A 19,479-nucleotide genomic window follows, 5' to 3' on the forward strand; every position below is an offset into this window, starting at 1 on the left:
TTTCCTCCAATTCCAGTCTATGAGATTTGCTCAAATCAAAATTAAGATTTAAGAAAAAGTCCCATATTAAAACTTAAAAGAAAAATATATAAGGTAGACTGTAATATTATGATTGTCTAATTTAGAGGCACCTCAGTTACAAAGAGGTTCCAGTTACATGAAAACACACTGGTACTGAGCTTGTATAGATAAATACAATAGTAGAGGTGTTTTTCTCTGATTTTAGTCTCACTGACTGAGCTTCCTTTCTCTTGATTCTCTTACCATACACTTTCTAAACAATACCATGATTGTATGCCACTCCACAACATTCATGCCAGTTCTCTAATTTTAGGGGCTGATTGTGGTACCCCAAAGTGGGTGAGAAATCCTAATTTGTAGCAGAGGATAATACATTTATCTGCTGACAAGCTGTAGCAAAGCATGTTTCTGCAGGCATGCAGATGGAAAACCACAACATTTCACCCTGTTCCGCTTGGAAAAAAGCAGAAGTTGGCAATTAACTTCATTTATTCAGTGTTTCATGTGTCACCGTGCAAAAGGATGAGAACAAAAGGGCATTGTCTCAAAGAACAAGAAAGCTCTGATGATGTGTGTGTGCCAGCAGCACAGGGATTGCTGTACCAGAGTGAAAGGTGGAGCTCCTTTTTGCTTATTCTTATTTCACAGCCAGATGGTTTCCATTAAATAATCTTTTAAGAAATAGTTTCAGGGGTTATTTTCATGACACAAAAATGAGTCCTATGATACTTGAGAGATTTATTGCTTTTAGGACTGCAGCTCAGTCTGCTGGATGAATAACATGTTATCCTCAGCTGACAGATATGTGGCATAACAATGAGCAGAAGTTAAAGGGGCATGAAAACAAGCAGTACAAATCTATCATATGCTACACAACGCTCAAATATATATGCAGAACAACATGGGACTACAATACCTAGAATACAGTTTGCTCCCAAATTTAACTGTAACAACAGTTTGGGAGATTTCCCCACTTTGCCCTTGTGAAGCCAAGCTCACATCCACATAGAAGCAGGATATTTGTACTAGCTCCAATTCAGATTTTTTGTGCACAATTATTTCTCTTCCCACATCAGCCCTTGCTGATTTTATATACAATAAATGAATTATTGTATACTCTATTAATTCATACCAACTCATCTGATTGACACAAATGCTATCACACAGCATTTTAAAACTGTGATTTTAAGTTTAGTTTTACATTTTCCAAGTATGAAATAGAAAGGCAGGATAAAATATTTGAAATAACTTTAAATAATGCAGTTAACAAGCAATTTCTGAAAGTGATTAGAAAAGGAAGTATGCAAACCCAGGATCTTTTTTGGTCTCCTAAATAGTTGCCTCATCTAGCCAATCAAAGTAGCCAAAGAGAGTTATTCATGAAGCCTATGGGTGGTAGAGAATTCTAGACACTTCCTTAGATTCTACACACTCAGAAAGAATCTTTATCACAGCATAAGATGACTCCAATTTACCCCATCTGTTTCTGTCCAACTAATACCCAAACCAGAGCAGAAATAAATGATGTTACCGTATATACTTGAGTATAAGCCGACTCGAGTATAAGCCGAGACCCCCAATTTCACCCCCAAAAACTGGAAAAAGTTATTGACTCGAGTATAAGCCGATCCGCCGTTCTGCAAGCCTCTGCCGCCAGCAGAGGCTCGATCCGCCATTTTGCAAGCCTGAATACACAGGAATACCCTGTGTGGCCAAGGCTCGTCCGCAGGTCTCCGTTCCTCCTGCCGACCTTTGGGGAGGTTTGGGCGCCTCCCCAAACCTCCCCAAACGTCGGCAGGTCTCCGTTCCTCCTGCCGACCTTTGGGGAGGTTTGGGCGCCTCCCCAAACCTCCCCAAACCTCGGCAGGTCTCCGTTCCTCCTGCCGACCTTTGGGGAGGTTTGGGCGCCTCCCCAAACCTCCCCAAACCTCGGCAGGTCTCCGTTCCTCCGCGCAGACCTGCCAACCTTTGGGGAGGTTTGGGCGCCTCCCCAAACCTCGGCAGGTCTCCGTTCCTCCTGCCGACCTTTGGGGAGGTTTGGGCGCCTCCCCAAACCTCCCCAAACCTCGGCAGGTCTCCGTTCCTCCTGCCGACCTTTGGGGAGGTTTGGGCGCCTCCCCAAACCTCCCCAAACCTCTGCAGGTCTCCGTTCCTCCGCGCAGACCTGCCGACCTTTGGGGAGGTTTGGGCGCCTCCCCAAACCTCCCCAAACCTCGGCAGGTCTCCGTTCCTCCTGCCGACCTTTGGGGAGGTTTGGGTGCCTCCCCAAACCTCCCCAAACCTCGGCAGGTCTCCGTTCCTCCTGCCGACCTTTGGGGAGGTTTGGGCGCCTCCCCAAACCTCGGCAGGTCTCCGTTCCTCCTGCCGACCTTTGGGGAGGTTTGGGCGCCTCCCCAAACCTCCCCAAACCTCGGCAGGTCTCCGTTCCTCCTGCCGACCTTTGGGGAGGTTTGGGCGCCTCCCCAAACCTCCCCAAACCTCTGCAGGTCTCCGTTCCTCCGCACAGACCTGCCGACCTTTGGGGAGGTTTGGGCGCCTCCCCAAACCTCCCCAGGTCTCCGTTCCTGTTTGGGGAGGTTTGGGCGCCTCCCCAAACCTCCCCAAACCTCGGCAGGTCTCCGTTCCTCCTGCCGACCTTTGGGGAGGTTTGGGCGCCTCCCCAAACCTCCCCAAACCTCGGCAGGTCTCCGTTCCTCCTGCCGACCTTTGGGGAGGTTTGGGCGCCTCCCCAAACCTCGGCAGGTCTCCGTTCCTCCGCGCAGACCTGCCGACCTTTGGGGAGGTTTGGGCGCCTCCCCAAACCTCGGCAGGTCTCCGTTCCTCCTGCCGACCTTTGGGGAGGTTTGGGCGCCTCCCCAAACCTCCCCAAACCTCGGCAGGTCTCCGTTCCTCCTGCCGACCTTTGGGGAGGTTTGGGCGCCTCCCCAAACCTCGGCAGGTCTCCGTTCCTCCGCGCAGACCTGCCGACCTTTGGGGAGGTTTGGGCGCCTCCCCAAACCTCCCCAAACCTCGGCAGGTCTCCGTTCCTCCGCGCAGACCTGCCGACGTTTGGGGAGGTTTGGGGAGGCGCCCAAACCTCCCCAAAGGTCGGCAGGAAGAACGGAGACCTGCCGAGGTTTGGGGAGGTTTGGGGAGGCGCCCAAACCTCCCCAAAGGTCGGCAGGTCTGCGCGGAGGAACGGAGACCTGCCGAGGTTTGGGGAGGTTTGGGGAGGCGCCCAAACCTCCCCAAACAGGAACGGAGACCTGCCGAGGTTTGGGGAGGTTTGGGGAGGCGCCCAAACCTCCCCAAACGTCGGCAGGTCTGCGCGGAGGAACGGAGACCTGCCGAGGTTTGGGGAGGCGCCCAAACCTCCCCAAACAGGAACGGAGACCTGCCGAGGTTTGGGGACATTTGGGGAGGCGCCCAAACCTCCCCAAAGGTCGGCAGGTCTGCGCGGAGGAACGGAGACCTGCCGAGGTTTGGGGACGTTTGGGGAGGCGCCCAAACCTCCCCAAAGGTCGGCAGGTCTGCGCGGAGGAACGGAGACCTGCCGAGGTTTGGGGAGGTTTGGGGAGGCGCCCAAACCTCCCCAAACAGGAACGGAGACCTGCCGAGGTTTGGGGACGTTTGGGGAGGCGCCCAAACCTCCCCAAAGGTCGGCAGGTCTGCGCGGAGGAACGGAGACCTGCCGAGGTTTGGGGAGGTTTGGGGAGGCGCCCAAACCTCCCCAAACAGGAACGGAGACCTGCCGAGGTTTGGGGAGGTTTGGGGAGGCGCCCAAACCTCCCCAAACGTCGGCAGGTCTGCGCGGAGGAACGGAGACCTGCCGAGGTTTGGGGAGGTTTGGGGAGGCGCCCAAACCTCCCCAAACAGGAACGGAGACCTGCCGAGGTTTGGGGACGTTTGGGGAGGCGCCCAAACCTCCCCAAAGGTCGGCAGGTCTGCGCGGAGGAACGGAGACCTGCCGAGGTTTGGGGAGGTGCCCAAACCTCCCCAAACAGGAACGGAGACCTGGGGAGGTTTGGGGAGGCACCCAAACCTTCCCAAACGTCGGCAGGTCTGCGCGGAGGAACGGAGACCTGCCGAGGTTTGGGGAGGCGCCCAAACCTCCCCAAAGGTCGGCAGGAGGAACGGAGACCTGCCGAGGTTTGGGGAGGTTTGGGGAGGCGCCCAAACCTCCCCAAAGGTCGGCAGGAGGAACGGAGACCTGCCGAGGTTTGGGGAGGCGCCCAAACCTCCCCAAAGGTCGGCAGGAGGAACGGAGACCTGCCGAGGTTTGGGGAGGTTTGGGGAGGCGCCCAAACCTCCCCAAAGGTCGGCAGGTCTGCGCGGAGGAACGGAGACCTGCCGAGGTTTGGGGAGGCGCCCAAACCTCCCCAAACGTCGGCAAGTCTCCGTTCCTCCGTGCCCTGCCTGCCTGCTTCTTTCCGCTGCGGAAAGAAGCAGGCAGGCAAGGCGCGGAGTTTGGGGAGGTGCGCGCGCACCTCCCCAAACCTCCCCAAACTTCGGCAGGTCTCGGACGGCGGTGGCTTGGGAGAGGTGCGGGCGATCCCGGAAGCACCAAAGCCTCGGCCGCGCACAAGTCCTCGGTAAGTTTTTTTGTTGACTGGAGTATAAGCCGAAGTGGAATTTTTCAGCCCAAAAAGTGGGCTGAAAAATTCGGCTTATACTCAAGTATATACGGTATGCACAAGGAAAATTGAAAATACATCCAGCAAGCAAGCATTATGGCCTACCCATCTTTCCCCTTGGTGTCACTGTTGCTTCAGGATGTGAAGCCTGAGCTAGCAGATTTTCAATTGAATTGCTGCCCAACCAGATTTCAATAATACATGCCAGGTCTGCATGTTCATGTGTCACCATATAATACACAGGCATTATCTTATTCCAAACATACCTAATGGTAATCAGCAGCAACCAGAATCCAAGACTTCCAATAATTAGGCCACCTAGACCCAGGACTGGGCAACTATCAGCAATTTTAGATAGACTAGAGCGGGAAATGAAGTTCACACAAAGACTTTACTGAAATTGGCTTTAGTAAAAGAATCTTACAAGTCTGATTGTGCTAAACTTGCAGTTCATCTCACACCCATATCCCAGTGAATCAGGCTCTGCCTGAGCTGCTTCCAAATATCATTGTGGTTCTCAGGGCTTAAAAAATGTTTTGGCCCCCTTTCTCTAGGTAATGATGTATACCTTTACACATTTATATATAAATCAATGTTAATGCTTTAAATGTTTTTACCATTTTTAATGTTTTCCTATTTTTATTTTATTGTGTTGTAAGCCACCCAGAGTCGTTTTGATAATGAGATGGGTAACATGTAAATTTAATCAATAAATAACCTGTATACTTCTGTCAAGGTCATCTTCCTTATTGTCTATAGCAGGGATGAGGAACAATGCCCCTTTCATGACGTGGATTCCCAGAATTCCTGAGTCAGCCAGTGGACAATCTGATAATCTGAATGTCTTTGTTAAATGTGTTGGTTAGGTCAGATGGGTTGTTGGTGACTAATCAAATGAAAATGCTACTACTGCTTTGGATTCTGATCTCATAATGTTCCTAGCATTAAAGCTGCACTTTAACTTGCAGCCACCAGGCTGTGATGTGCTTCACTGTTTGAAAAAGATTATTCAGTCACCATTATTATGTAGACACTGAAGAATACAGGTTAGGAAATTAATTTGAAAATTCATCCTTGATATATAGTATATATGATATTGTTGCATTAGTTGACCTTAATGTCAAATCTGTTGCTTGAATATGCTGTGTAGTCTTTCAATTAACAAGAAAGTACAGCAAAAAAAAAATTAAGAAGGGATTCAGAGGGTAATTGTAAACAGTCTACTTACTTACTTTATTTATTAAATTTATACAGCTGCCCCTTCTATTAGTAATAGGGCAATGTTTGCCCATCTTAAGAATTAGTTATTCCTTTGTTTATATACACACACAGTGAGTGCCTCTGTGATGTGGGGAAACTGGGAACCAGAGTTTTATGTGTAATGTAGTCGGGCCTCAGCTCCAAAATGAAAATTACTATTCCCAATTTTTGTGGCTTGATTTGTTATCAGGACTGAAAAGATTTATAACATGTTCCACAGAGTTCATTAAATGCTGGTGGGAGGCACCATCTTGAGTAATTGAGTAGTGGAAACATCTTTGGTTTTATACATTTGAATAATTTTGGTCAAAAAATGAGCAAAGGAAATCAGCCACCCCAGACTTCATATTGTGCAAATTGTTCCTTACAACCTTATGTCACACCAGAGTTCTAATGGGGCTTTGTGACAGTCAGCTATATATTCACTGCCTTTTGCTCCTTGGTAAAAATACTCCTTCCGTAATTGTGGGTCATTCAAGGTGACTGGATTTGAACATCTGAGAAGTTCCATATATAAGAACAAGGAGCTAGTGGGAGAGGGGAAACTGGGTTGCCTTTGAACACAGGGAACTAATCAAAATGTTCCTGTAGAATCTTTGGATAAGAGATGCCTGTGATATTTGTGGAAACTAGATCTTCATACCAAACGTAGGGTGGATAGATGTAAAAGATGACAGGGCTTCTGCACCTTTAATAGGCATGTAGAAGAGAGGAATTCAAGAAATCTAAACCTACTGAAATCTCCTCTTGCCCTGGGCTGTTAGTAATATCAGGGAAATACTTTTGCACATGCCAAATACTTTGGAATTAAGCAAGCTCATGAAGAAGATGCAGCATAGGCAGCTAAACAAAGCTGAAAACATCACAGAATCCTCTATACAGTGACTAATGCAACCAAAAGGAAACTCTCCTCCCCTGCTCAATCCCAAGAATGACAAGAAAGGCATGCCAAATAATAAAAGCAATAAATCTATTTCTCTATTCTCAGATTTACATGAATCCTGTATGTCAAACGTCTTGCAGATAACACTGCTGTGCTGCTGACTCAGAACCATCAACAGACTATTACAACCACATGGCATTACAGTAGCACACTAACTAAAGTTCTGCAAAACACCCTAAGTTAACCAAAATACCTAGCAGCCCCAGAAGAAAAAGCAGGAGTCATCTACAATCTATAGTGTAAGGACTGTAACAACCATTATGTAGGACAAACAGGCAGAAGACTAGCAGAACACATTCATGAATATCAACTAGCAATCAAAAGACATAATGAAAACTCCTTAATTTCACAACAAAAGGATAGACTCAACCATAATTTTGACTGGGAAACTGTGAAACCAAGATCAAGCCAAGGCCAAAGTCAAAGAATTCCTAGAAGCCTGGCACATAGACAAATTGGTCATCAATGGTCACATAGAGATAAACAAGATCTACATACCATTAAAAAGAGACAATCAAAAAGCCCGAATGAAAACAAAAAGACCAAAACACCTCCTCCCCAGCAATCAGCACCCAAATGAACAATGAACCAAGATTAATATAAGACCAACAATCAAGAAATAAACAATATCTCAATCAAGGAACTATCAACTCAGACCAACAAGCTAACAGTATTCCACCTAATCAAGGAACCACCAAGAACATTTCTACTAACACTGACAGGGCAAGCCTCTAGTTAGTATATAAAAATAAGAGCAAACCCCATGCCCTACTGATGTTGTTATCTAGATTGGTAAAGAAACATCTGTAAGAAAACCATCAGACTCAAAGAGCATCAAGGACACCACAGTTCAACCCTGAGCTACAAATATTCTCCTCTATCTGAGCTGACGTAGTGTAAACCTGCAAAACAAAGAATGGACAACCTTTTTTTTTAGGAGTGTGTCTTAATGTATAGCAGGAAACCTCTTTGCTGACATTACTTTTCATGCACAGATTGAAAAAGGTGAAGCTCAATTGATTCTCCTGCAAAAGATTTGTTTTCCTACTTTCCTATTTTTTCACAAAGCGCTTGCCTTTTCCACATATCTGACTTCCCCAGATCAGACTGAAGCTCTTATTAAGAATCCCTGCTTATTCCAGAGAAAACGAGAAATCTATGTCTTAGATAGTAACCACAAAACTCCATTATTTGGACAGCTATTATTGGCAAAATCAAAATGTATGTTAAATTATTGCAGCTTTAACAAATTAGATGAGTGTGTATTTTGCAAGCCTGGATATTGCATTACATTAACCATATCTTTGAGATACAGATCATTCCTCTCTTCCCCAAATTACAGAAAGACCAGAAGAAAACAAAACCCTCTCTGATTCACTTCATATTTTATGAAGCCCTTTCAGTTTTAAAAAGACTTTGAGGTGTTCAATTCACTGAAATGGGAAGGCAGAAGCATTCCTGAGTTCATTAATGTCTCTTATTTTTCTCTAAAATTGAAACTCGGAAACTGCAGAAACTTTTAAGAACTCAGAAATTCAAAAACAATTTGTTATGGATTAATTCATGCTAGCTTGGAAACTGAACAATATTGTACAGAGAGGTTCAGAGATTACATACATAGGCTCATAAATGATGCCAGTTGAAAACAAAGTAGCCAGTAGACAAAGTAGATTAGTGTGATGTGTAAAACACATTAAAATATTATATAAACCCAGAGAGTATCAGTCAGAGCCTAAGCACTCAGGTGTTAAAAAAATGTAATGTTTATACACAAAGATATATGCAGGATATCTTTTTCATAAAAGGAATTTTTTAAGTTCACTAGATGGTGATTGTTATTACAAATGCATCTGATTTTGATAGCCATACCGCTGGTAATAAAAATATACTGTTATCTAGATATCATGCAATTTACATTTGTATGTCTTTTGTGCAATGTTCATATGATCCCAATCCATCCTGTGAAACTTAGCATAACAGTCTGTGATTGAGAATATTTTCTGATCATGGATGGCTAGACTACAAAGCATCCAACATACCAGACATACTTTACATATTGTATTATGAGACAGTTGCATAGTCACCATTTCCGTCTGCTAACCAAGCAGTGCAAATAGATGCACAGGCACTGGGGAAATCAATAAAATGCTGAATGTTTCTTCTATTCCCTTGTATTTTATAGGAAGAATGCTCAATAGAGGGTGTGTCTAATTTGCCTGCAACTTTAAAAGCAGAACTACAGTTCTGGTGATAAGCTGGAGATTTAAATGGACACAGAGATGGTTCCCTGTTCTGTTTTGTGAGGTGAAGCAAGACTGCTGATGCATGTTGCTGAGTTTTTTGTACTTTGTACTCAACATCTAAGGGACTTCCTAAGTTTTTGTATCCAGAATGAAGGGAGTACTCCATTTGTTAAGTTTTGTTCATGTATTATTTGATACCCTTCAGAATAAATGTTTTCCCAAGGTGACGTAAAACATTTTAAAGTCATAACTGACAGCTACAACTATATAACATATAATTGGTACTAATTTCTTAGCAATGGAGCATAAAACAGAAGAAATTAATCAAAAGGGTCCTCTGCAATACAATAGTAATCTGTTTAATATTTTATGATATTAAGATCTTCACATATATTAAAATGTGAGTTCTGAGGTCCCACTGAAGAAGCTGAGTTTTGGGTAGCCAACATACGTCAGAATTCTATTTGTAGATTATTTAGTGTATGGCACAAAATACAAGGATTTGCAATGTATATTAACATTTCACCTAAATAAAAGATACAAGTAAACTATGAATATTAAAAAGATCTATATTCCAATACTAATGTCTAGGCCAGGGGTCCCCAACCCCTGATCCGTGGACCAGCACTGGTCCACAGCATACCAGAAACTGTTCCATGCAAACAAGCAAAGCCCTATCTGCAGGATGCAGGCAGCACATAATACCATGCCCCCTCTGGCCTGCAAAAAACCCTCTTTCCATGGAACTGGTCCTTGGTGCCCAAAAGGTTAGGGACTTCTGTTCTAGGCCATCATTTATCTAAAAGAAATCAGAAACTGGACTGGTATATGCCTTATCTTACAGCTAGTCAGGATGTGATCTACAGTTTGACATGAGACCTCCACAGTCACTCTGAGAGAAGGATGCTACACCCCATTTATATAGTAAATCCCAGCAGATACCATGTGAGGTATGAATCCTATTCAGGATTGTCTAATGTTGGTGAAGTAATTCAGAGCCTGGCACTTTTTGCGTAGGATTGTTTATATGTTTTCCTTTGTTTGGGCGTTCAGCAAATCATTTGGCTTTTCATTGGGAATCAATGTTAAAATTGTTAAGCAGATGTTGTGCAAGTGCCAGTGGGGGGTTCCTAGATTTGAACCTTCCAATTGATAAATAAGAGTTTGTAGTTGAATTAGGTTGGCAGAAAAGCCATCATCCAACTTTCTTTGCATTTGTATGTGTTTTGTATGATGTTTGTATGACCACAAGTTAATTTCTGGATGCTGTTTCTGATATGGCGATATCCCAAAGTATTGGGAGAGAGAATGGCTCTACATGATGTGAAGATCCACTCTAAACTATTGATCCAGAGTTTGGACACATTTGCAGTGTTTGTAGCCCTTTTCCTTGTCTTCTCAAAGTTAGTTTTCTTCCTATATCATGTACCATTTTTCCACCTACCAGCACTAAAAGAAATCTAACTTGATGATCAGCACATTTCTGTTGTAATAGATCAGAGGTGTCAAACTCGCAACGTCACGTGACGTGTCGTGACATATCACAATTTTTTTTCATTGCAGGCAATGGGGTAGGCGCGGTTTCAGCATGATGCATCCAGTCTGTGGGCCGGCAGTTTGACACCCCTGTAATAGATGCTAGGTAAATACAATACTTCTTTAATATATCTTTATATATTCTATTCTAGTTTTTATGATATCTGAATTAAAATAAAAAAATGTGAAATGATCAACATTGGTATGGCTTAGACTTCCGCTGGCGGCGCGGCGCTGAAGACAGCCTCCCCTGGCTGCCCGCGGCTCAGCTGTTTGTTTTTTTGCCTGAAGCAGCGCCGATCAGCTGTTCGGGCGAAATTGAAGCCCCCTCCTCGGGAGAAGAGGAGGGGGTGAGGCCCCAGGTAGGGGTAGAGTTCTCCGAGGCCGCCTGAGCTTTGAGCTTGGGCGGCTGAAGGATCGAACTCCCCCGAAGCCTGGGTTGCTCCCAGCTGGCCGTCGTCTCTGCTCCGAACTTCCTGGAGCAGAGCCAGGCGTCTGCGAACCAGCCCTGCCTGATGAAAGGACTATGATTTAAAGGAGCAGGCAGAGCGGTACAAGAGGAAAAGGTGAAGAGGACTATTTTACTGTACTCTCTAACTTGTTGGACTTTTTAAACTTTAATTGAAAGTGCGTCATAATTGAGGATTAAAAGATGGCGGCTAAACCTCCCTCTAAAACTCTTCGGAGTGGAGGATCCTCGCCGGTGCAACAATCATCACTACAGGCATTGCACCCTCCTGAAGTGCTGACATCGAAGGATTTGCGAGATGCCTTGGATAAACATGCCCAGGTACTTTTGGAATCAATTAATCAATCAATTGCTGATAAATTTGCACAGATGGAGGAGAAATTGGAGAAATTTGAGGAAAGAATGGAAGAGAGGATGGAACAGAAGTACAGCGTGATGAAGGTAGACATTTTGACTTCAGTGCATAAAGTGGCGGAATGTGTGGAAGATTTAGATGAAAAAGTGGATGATTTGGCTCAAAGGAATGCTATACTAGAAGTAAAAGCACGGGAGAATGAAATTGAAAGAGGCAAGTTGGAAAGGGAGTTAAGCCATGCCCAATATTACCAGATGCAGTTTGCTGTCAGAATTAGAGGCTTAAAAGAGAATGTTAAAGAAGATTTAAAGCAGCTGATCTCTGAGGCTCTCGAAGGGGTATTGAACCAGCCAGCATCTGAAATAAGAGCAGCTATGGATAAAGTGTTTCGGGTGAATTCATGGATTGCCAGACAGAGAAAGTTGCCTAGAGATGTGGTGGTTTATTTTGCAAAAAGAGAAATTAGAGATCAAGTTATACAAGCTGCCTATGATGTTAAGGTTGTGATTGCTGAACAAGAAGTCTTGGTTTTAAAAGAAATTCCTCCAAGGATTTTAAGGGGAAGAAAGGACTATACATTTCTTGTGCAAGAGCTCAAGCAAAGAGATATAAGGTTCAGATGGGAGATTCCAGAGGGGCTGATGGTGATGTATGAAGGTAAAAGGTATAGGCTGACTACTGTGAAACAAGCACGTGATTTCTACAATAATGTCTTAAAAGCAACCTCATTAACGCTCTTGGAAGCTGGAAAGGGATCTGGAGAAGAAGAACAACAAGAGGAGGAAACAGAGGAAAATGGTGCTGGAGGAGATCAAGCTACAATCTCTTTGGATGATCCTAGAGAGCAAAGAGTGACGCGTGCTGCTTTAAAACGAGCAAAGAAAATAAAAGAACAAGATCAGCAAAAGTCTTCAGATTCTTCACATCGCATTCATAGCCAAGCTGTGGGAGGAGCACGGCCTAAAGTAACCAGTCCTATCAAAGCTGTGGTCCAAGAGCTTTTCGAGGATATACATGGCAACTAAATTTTTAACCTGGAATGTTAATGGACTAAACTCACCGCAGAAGAGGAAGAAAGTTTTTCAATATTTAAAACAATTTAAGATAGATGTTATATGCCTGCAAGAAACGCATATTAGAGTTTTGGATCAAAAGTATTTATTGAACTCGAGGCTGGGTACGCAATTTGTTGCTTCTGCAGAGAATAAGAAAAATGGAGTGGTTGTTTATGTTAAAAGTGCCTTAACAGCGGACCTAATTGAAGCAGATAAGCATGGAAGATATGTTATGATCGAGCTGTTGTTTGAAGGTAAAAAGACGCTTTTAGTTGGATTATATGCTCCAAATCAACAACAAGCTGACTTTTTTAGTTTACTTCATACAAAGCTTACCCAGTTGGATTATAAATCCTTTATTTTTATGGGGGACTGGAATGGAGTTATGGATGTACAGTTGGATAAGGCTGGAGCCTTTAAACGCATTCCAAGTCACGCTAGACTGCCTAAATCTTTTTTTGAAATGAAGGATGACCTGGAATTGCGAGATATTTGGCGTGAGAGACATTTGCGGGAGAAGGATTATACATTTTATTCTGATAGACACCAATCTTTTTCGAGGATTGATTTTATTTTGTTGACTAATGATCTTCTTTTGAGAACTAAAAAGGTGAAAATCTGCGCAAGAATTATCTCTGATCACAGTCCAGTGTGGTTGGAGATTGATAAGGAAAGAGGAGATAGACGCTCATGGCGCGTAAATGAGAATTTGTTTAGAAATCAGAGAAATGTGGAAGAATGCAAACAGCGGATGAAGGATTTTTTTGAGATGAATATGAATAAGGGTACCTCTATGGATATGGTTTGGGATGCTAGCAAGGCCTATATGAGAGGGGTGTTGATATATATGAATAATAGACATAGACGTGCAGTGGAAACTAGAAGGAAAGAACTGGAGAATGAAATAAAGGAAAAAGAAAAGGCTTTGATTTTGAACCCAGAGGAGGTGAAGATCAAGGAGGCTATTAGACTGTTACGAGGACAATTTGATAAATTAATGGCTGATCAAGTGGCGACCAATCTGCGGTTTGCTAGGCATAATACTTTTTGCAATGCTAATAAGCCAGGCAGATGGTTGGCTTATAGACTGAGGAAAAAACAAAGGGCATCTAATATAGATAAGATTGAGCATAAAGGAAGGGTTGTGTATCAACAGAATCTTATTAAGGATGCCTTTGTGGATTTTTATTCGAAATTATATACTAAAGAGGACATTAATGCAAAAGATATTGATACGTATTTGGAGAAGGCTAGCATCCCGGTTCTTACGCAAGTACAAAAAGAGGGGATTAACCAACTGATTACAGAAGAAGAAATTTTTACAGCTATTAAGGAACTGAAGGTGGATAAAGCACCAGGCACTGATGGCTTGACTGCGGCCTATTATAAAAACTTACAATTAGAGATGATAAAACCGTTAAAGGAACTGTTCCAGACAATCCAGAGGGGGGGAAAGGTGCCCCCGTCTTGGAGAACAGCTTTTATCTCTTTGATTCCGAAGGAAGACCAGGATGCTACTTTAGTTAAAAATTACAGACCGATATCGCTTTTAAATACAGATTATAAGATATTTGCTAAGGTTTTGGCTAATAGACTGATGAGGGTTCTGCAACAGGTGATTCATGGGGACCAAACGGGGTTTATTAGTGGAAGACAAATGAAAACCAATGTGAGACATATAGTTGATGTGTTAGAGTTTTTGGAAAGGCACAACCAGATCTCTGCTGCGCTAATCTTTTTAGATGCTGAAAAGGCTTTTGATCAATTGAACTGGCAATTTTTGTTGAAAGTTTTAGACAAAATGGATTTTGGGGAAAAATTTTTACAACTGATTAGGGCATTATACCAAAAACAAACTGCCCGAATTATAGTTAACAATAGTTTGACAACAGTATGTAATATTGAGAAGGGCACAAGGCAAGGCTGTCCGCTATCGCCCTTGTTATTTATATTAACATTAGAGATACTATTGGTTAAGATTCGGAATTCGGAAAAAATTAAGGGGATACAAGTTGGAGATCAGGATTACAGATTGAGAGCATTTGCAGATGATCTGGTTGTTACAGTGACCCAGCCAGAGAACTCTGTTGTGGACCTGATGGAGATAATAACACAATATGGGAAGGTTTCTGGATTTAAAGTAAATATACAGAAAACTAAAATTTTGGCTAGAAATATGACAGTTTCGCAGAAGGCTCTCTTAGAAGGATTAACTGGATTTGAGATTGTTAAAAGGGTTAAATATTTGGGGGTGATTTTGTCGCCCTCTAATACAAAGCTATATAAAAATAATTATGAAAAGTTATGGGGGAAAATTCAAAAAGAACTGGAGAGTTGGGAAAAATTGCAATTGTCTTTGTTGGGACGGATTGCAGCAGTGAAAATGAATGTCCTGCCCAAATTTTTATTCTTATTTCAAATGATACCGATTCTTAAGAAAGACTCTAACTTGGAGGAATGGCAGCGTGGTATCAATAAATTTGTGTGGGCAGGGAAAAAGCCACGAGTTAAACTTAAGATTATGCAGGATACTCGTGAGAGAGGTGGCCTTAAAATGCCTAATTTTAAATTATATTATGAAGCTGCTGCACTAGTAGGAATAAGTGATTGGATTAATTTGACACAATCGAGGTTATTAAATCTTGAGGGCCATGATCTGTTGTTTGGCTGGCATGCATATTTGTTGTATGATAAGAAGGTAGATACTGTGTTTAGGATGCATATTTTAAGACAGGCATTGCTGAGAGTTTGGAAGAAGTATAGACATAAGTTAAGCAGCAAGATACCATTGTGGGCAATCCCAAAACACGCAATAGAAAATATACATGCTGGTTTCAAACATGATGAGACTACTTACAAGGAAATTTTAAGTTTGGAAAGGAATATTTGGTGCTTGAAATCATATAGTTTCTTGCGAGAAGAGAAGGTTGTTCAGACTTGGTTTCAATATATTCAGTTACAGGCCAGGTGGAAAGAAGACCAAAAAAATGGATTTGCAACGACTGATGAAAATTTGATAAAGCAAATTAGAAATCAAGGACCAGCACATATTAAACGGATATATCTTGCATTGATAGAGATCGATTCAGAAACAGAGCTTGTTAAGGATTGTATGATAAAATGGGCCCAAAACATTCAGGAAGTTATTACAATGGACACGTGGGAAAAGATCTGGGTGAGGAATGTAAAATTCACTCAAGCTCAAAGTTTAAGAGAGAACTTTTACAAAATGTTTTATAGATGGCATCTAGATCCTAAAAAGCTTGCAAGTATGTATCCGAATTATCAGCCTAAATGTTGGAGGTGTGGTGATGAAGAGGCAACATATTTTCACATATGGTGGACATGTAAAAAGGTCAAGGCTTTTTGGATAAAAGTCTGGTGGAATATGCAGAAGATTTTTAAACGGAGGATAAAGTTTTGTCCGCAATTTTTTTTGTTGGGAATAATTGTTGACGCTACAGTTGTGGACTCTAAGTTGATGTTGAATTTAGTTACGGCAGCAAGACTTTTGATAGGTCAATATTGGAAGAAAGAGGAACTGCCGACTATACAAGAGTGGATTTTAAAGGTTTCCGACTTGGCAGAGATGGCGAAGATTTCGGCCTATTTGAAAGATTACTCGCAAGAACATTATATTATGGAATGGAGAAAATGGATTGAGTTTATCCAGAATAAGTATAGGGTCAAGAAGTTTTATCTAGCATTTGAATAAGTCTTCTTTCGTTTTCTTTTTTCTTTTTTTATTTTGTCTTCTATATATATTTAATAATGCTAAGTTTTGTTTGATCCTATATAAGTTAGAGAGTGATGGATTTTAGAATTTATAGTTGTTAGTATATGGTTGTTTATGATTGCCTTTTTATATATATATACCTTGTATTTAGCTCTGGGAAGTCCGGGGGGGGGGGAGGGGGGTTAGGGGGAGGTGGGGGGGGAGGAGGGAGGGGGGGAGGGGGGGGAAGGGGGGAGGTAGGGAGGGGAGGTAGGGAGGGGGAAGGGGGTTTTTTAAAGGAAAACTGTATTTTTAAAACTTTTCAATAAAAAAAAAAAACATTGGTATGGCTTACTATTCTTTTTTTAAAAAATTCTACTGTACAAAGTGTAGTAGGCTGGGTTATTGTTATCAATTGATTAAGCGTGTCTATATTCTTGCAATGTAACTTGGTTCCTTTGGACTGCCAGTATATGTTGGAATTTTTGCAAACTCACCAGAGCAAATTCTTTCTGAAATTTCAGTAAAGCAAGCAACAGAAAAACCTACTTCTAGTTCAAGTGTACTTTATATTAACTGTTATTAATCTGTATATCCCACCCTTCAACCTTCAATCTTCATAGTGGAGTCTGGTAAAAGTGACTGCAAAATTAATTTTATGTAAGCTATATAAAGGTTAGCCATTACTAGAATCCTTTTGACCTTAGCAGGAAGTAAGATAAAGAACATAAATTATATCCCCCTTAAAGTCAAATTGGTTTGCTGATCTCTTTGTAGTTTTCTTGGCAGCAGCATACAAGTGTTTGCCACTGTCTTGCCACTAGGATTATTCTTTGTTTAAATTCTGTCTGAATTACCGTCATGTTATTTCCTGGTGGTGGTGTCAACCCAAGTACTAATCAGGTCTGATTCTGCTTAGCTTTTTGAAATCAGTTTGGCTGGCTGCTACTTTCTCAGTTATGGTATCTGACTTCTAAAATGCTCTCCCCTTTCCTTGCACCTATCTTGCTCTCTACTCAGTGCCAAACTAAAACATTCTTTCTCTCTCAAGTATTTAGTATTTTGAATTATTAAGTATCCATAATATCATGGGATAATGCCTTTTATATGCTATTTGTGGAGCATTTTATTGTGTATAAGCACAGTGTATGCAATCTCTATAGACCCTCTATATAAATTCTGTTAATCAGCAGATTAAACTATAAGAAATACCTGTCTGGATCCAGTCCAGGAAACATAAATAGGGTGGTTCAATTACATGGAATTACATGATGATACTTTGCTTATCTTTAGTCATCTGGAGTACCTTCTAAGCAGAAAGACTGGAAATGAATTGCTGCTATTATTGTTATTTAAATAATACATTCTCAAATCAGCCAGAAACTGAATATTATTAAATGTATTTCTTAAAAAGCAACTGATGTTTCTCCTTGGTGTTTTAATTTTCAGTTTAGTTCATAGTAACAAGTCATGCTGTATTTTAAATATTAAATAATTTGTTTCAAAATTTAGAAGCTACAACTTTCAAATATAGATATTCTCTTATGATCCAGATTTTGTTTTTACCTTAGCAAGATGCATAGCTAATTAACAGGATCCCCTCATATCTTTCTATTCTTTTCCCTGCTAACATTTCAACGTGCATCCCTCACTGTCTATCATTATAGTTCTGCCAAATCCAGGGTATACCTATGAAAAGATTGCATCATAAATTAATAGAAGAAAACTTACGTACCTTAAAGTTTAACATAATATAAAATTAATGGAATTCTTTCAAAAGATAATTGGATTGATATTATTAAAATATTTCTATTGGTATTTCTGCTAAATGAGATATACACAAGTAATTATCTAGAATTCTTTTAGACATAATAACAAAATATGTAGTGCTGAACTCTGAAAATTCTAACTCACCAAGTTCTGAACAGAAAGATAAATTAAATGAATATGTTGTAATGTTAAAAAAAAGATTAAAAAGATCAAGTGAACTTTAAAAAACTGTCTTAAATTATTAAGTGACAAAGGAACAAAACTTTCAATATGGATAGACATTTAAATTATGTGACATTATGTAATAGTGTCATCATTATGTTTTATGTAATAGTGTAATGTAATAATTACAGTGTTGCATTTTAATTACAATTAATTTGTCAGGAGTTTTGTGAGAATTCCGCAAAATGAAACATTATAAACATACTCATAAGTCCACTGTACAAAAAACAAAACTGTTTTATTAAGCACATTTCATTTTTTTAGTACAAAAACCAATACTCATCTTCCACCCTCTGACACAAGCTGCTATCCTGTCATTGTGTCGTGTATGATTTGAGTTGCCAGAGGAACAGCTTGGAAGGAGATTGGGGAACTTTAATTAGACAAGGAGCATTAAATCTGTCTTTCTTGCCATTTCTAAATATGGAAAGTGAATTAAACATTTGGAAATCCTGAGGTTATGGAAACCAAACAGCCTATTCTAATTGGCAAGTGGATTCGTTTCAGCCTTTTATAACATTTGACTGCCCCCCCCCACTCCCACGTGATGGAGAGGTGTGTAACAGAAAACCAGACACCAGCATCCTTAACAATATTGTAAGCTCAAAACCCCAGCAAAATCAATTCTGGAGTGTTCTGAAAATGAGAGGAAAAAACTGAAGACTTCTTCCTCTGGGGAAAGAATAATTAAGTGAATGTGAAGGATAGATTTCACTACCTTATAATGTGCCATTTGAACTTACTGCTCTTACATAACATCCTCCAACAATCTTTTACAATGAGCTACATGCAGTATTATATAAGCATACTCAGGGCTTTTTTTTGGGTCATAGAATGCTCCGGCACCTTTTTTGGATGGAACCTTGTAGGGTAGGCAAAGCAGGTTGTATGATATGTGTGAGTTCTGGCACCTTTTTCTTTTACAAAAAAAGAACTGAGCATACTGTACTTCTATATATAAAAAATAGAATTTCCTTTTGCCCCTTTCCTTCTGGTTGATGAAATAAAGAAGCTATTCAGCATGCAGATATCATGCATCCAATATAATGATATCATTGGTATAAGTGCCTGGGATACATATGATTATTTATTCGTTATATAACTCTTGATGGTTGTGGCTTTAAACAGCCCAACTCTAATGTAATAATTATAGTCATTTAGAACACGGTTGTCTACATTCATATTTAATTGTTGCATATATATTAATGAGTCTGATCCCCCCTATCATGCTTCCCCCTATCATGCTATGGATGTTTTTATTTAGCTATGTGTCCTTT

Source organism: Vipera berus, assembly GCF_964194415.1.
Source record: "Vipera berus genome assembly, chromosome: 3".
Classification (NCBI taxonomy): domain Eukaryota; kingdom Metazoa; phylum Chordata; class Lepidosauria; order Squamata; family Viperidae; genus Vipera; species Vipera berus.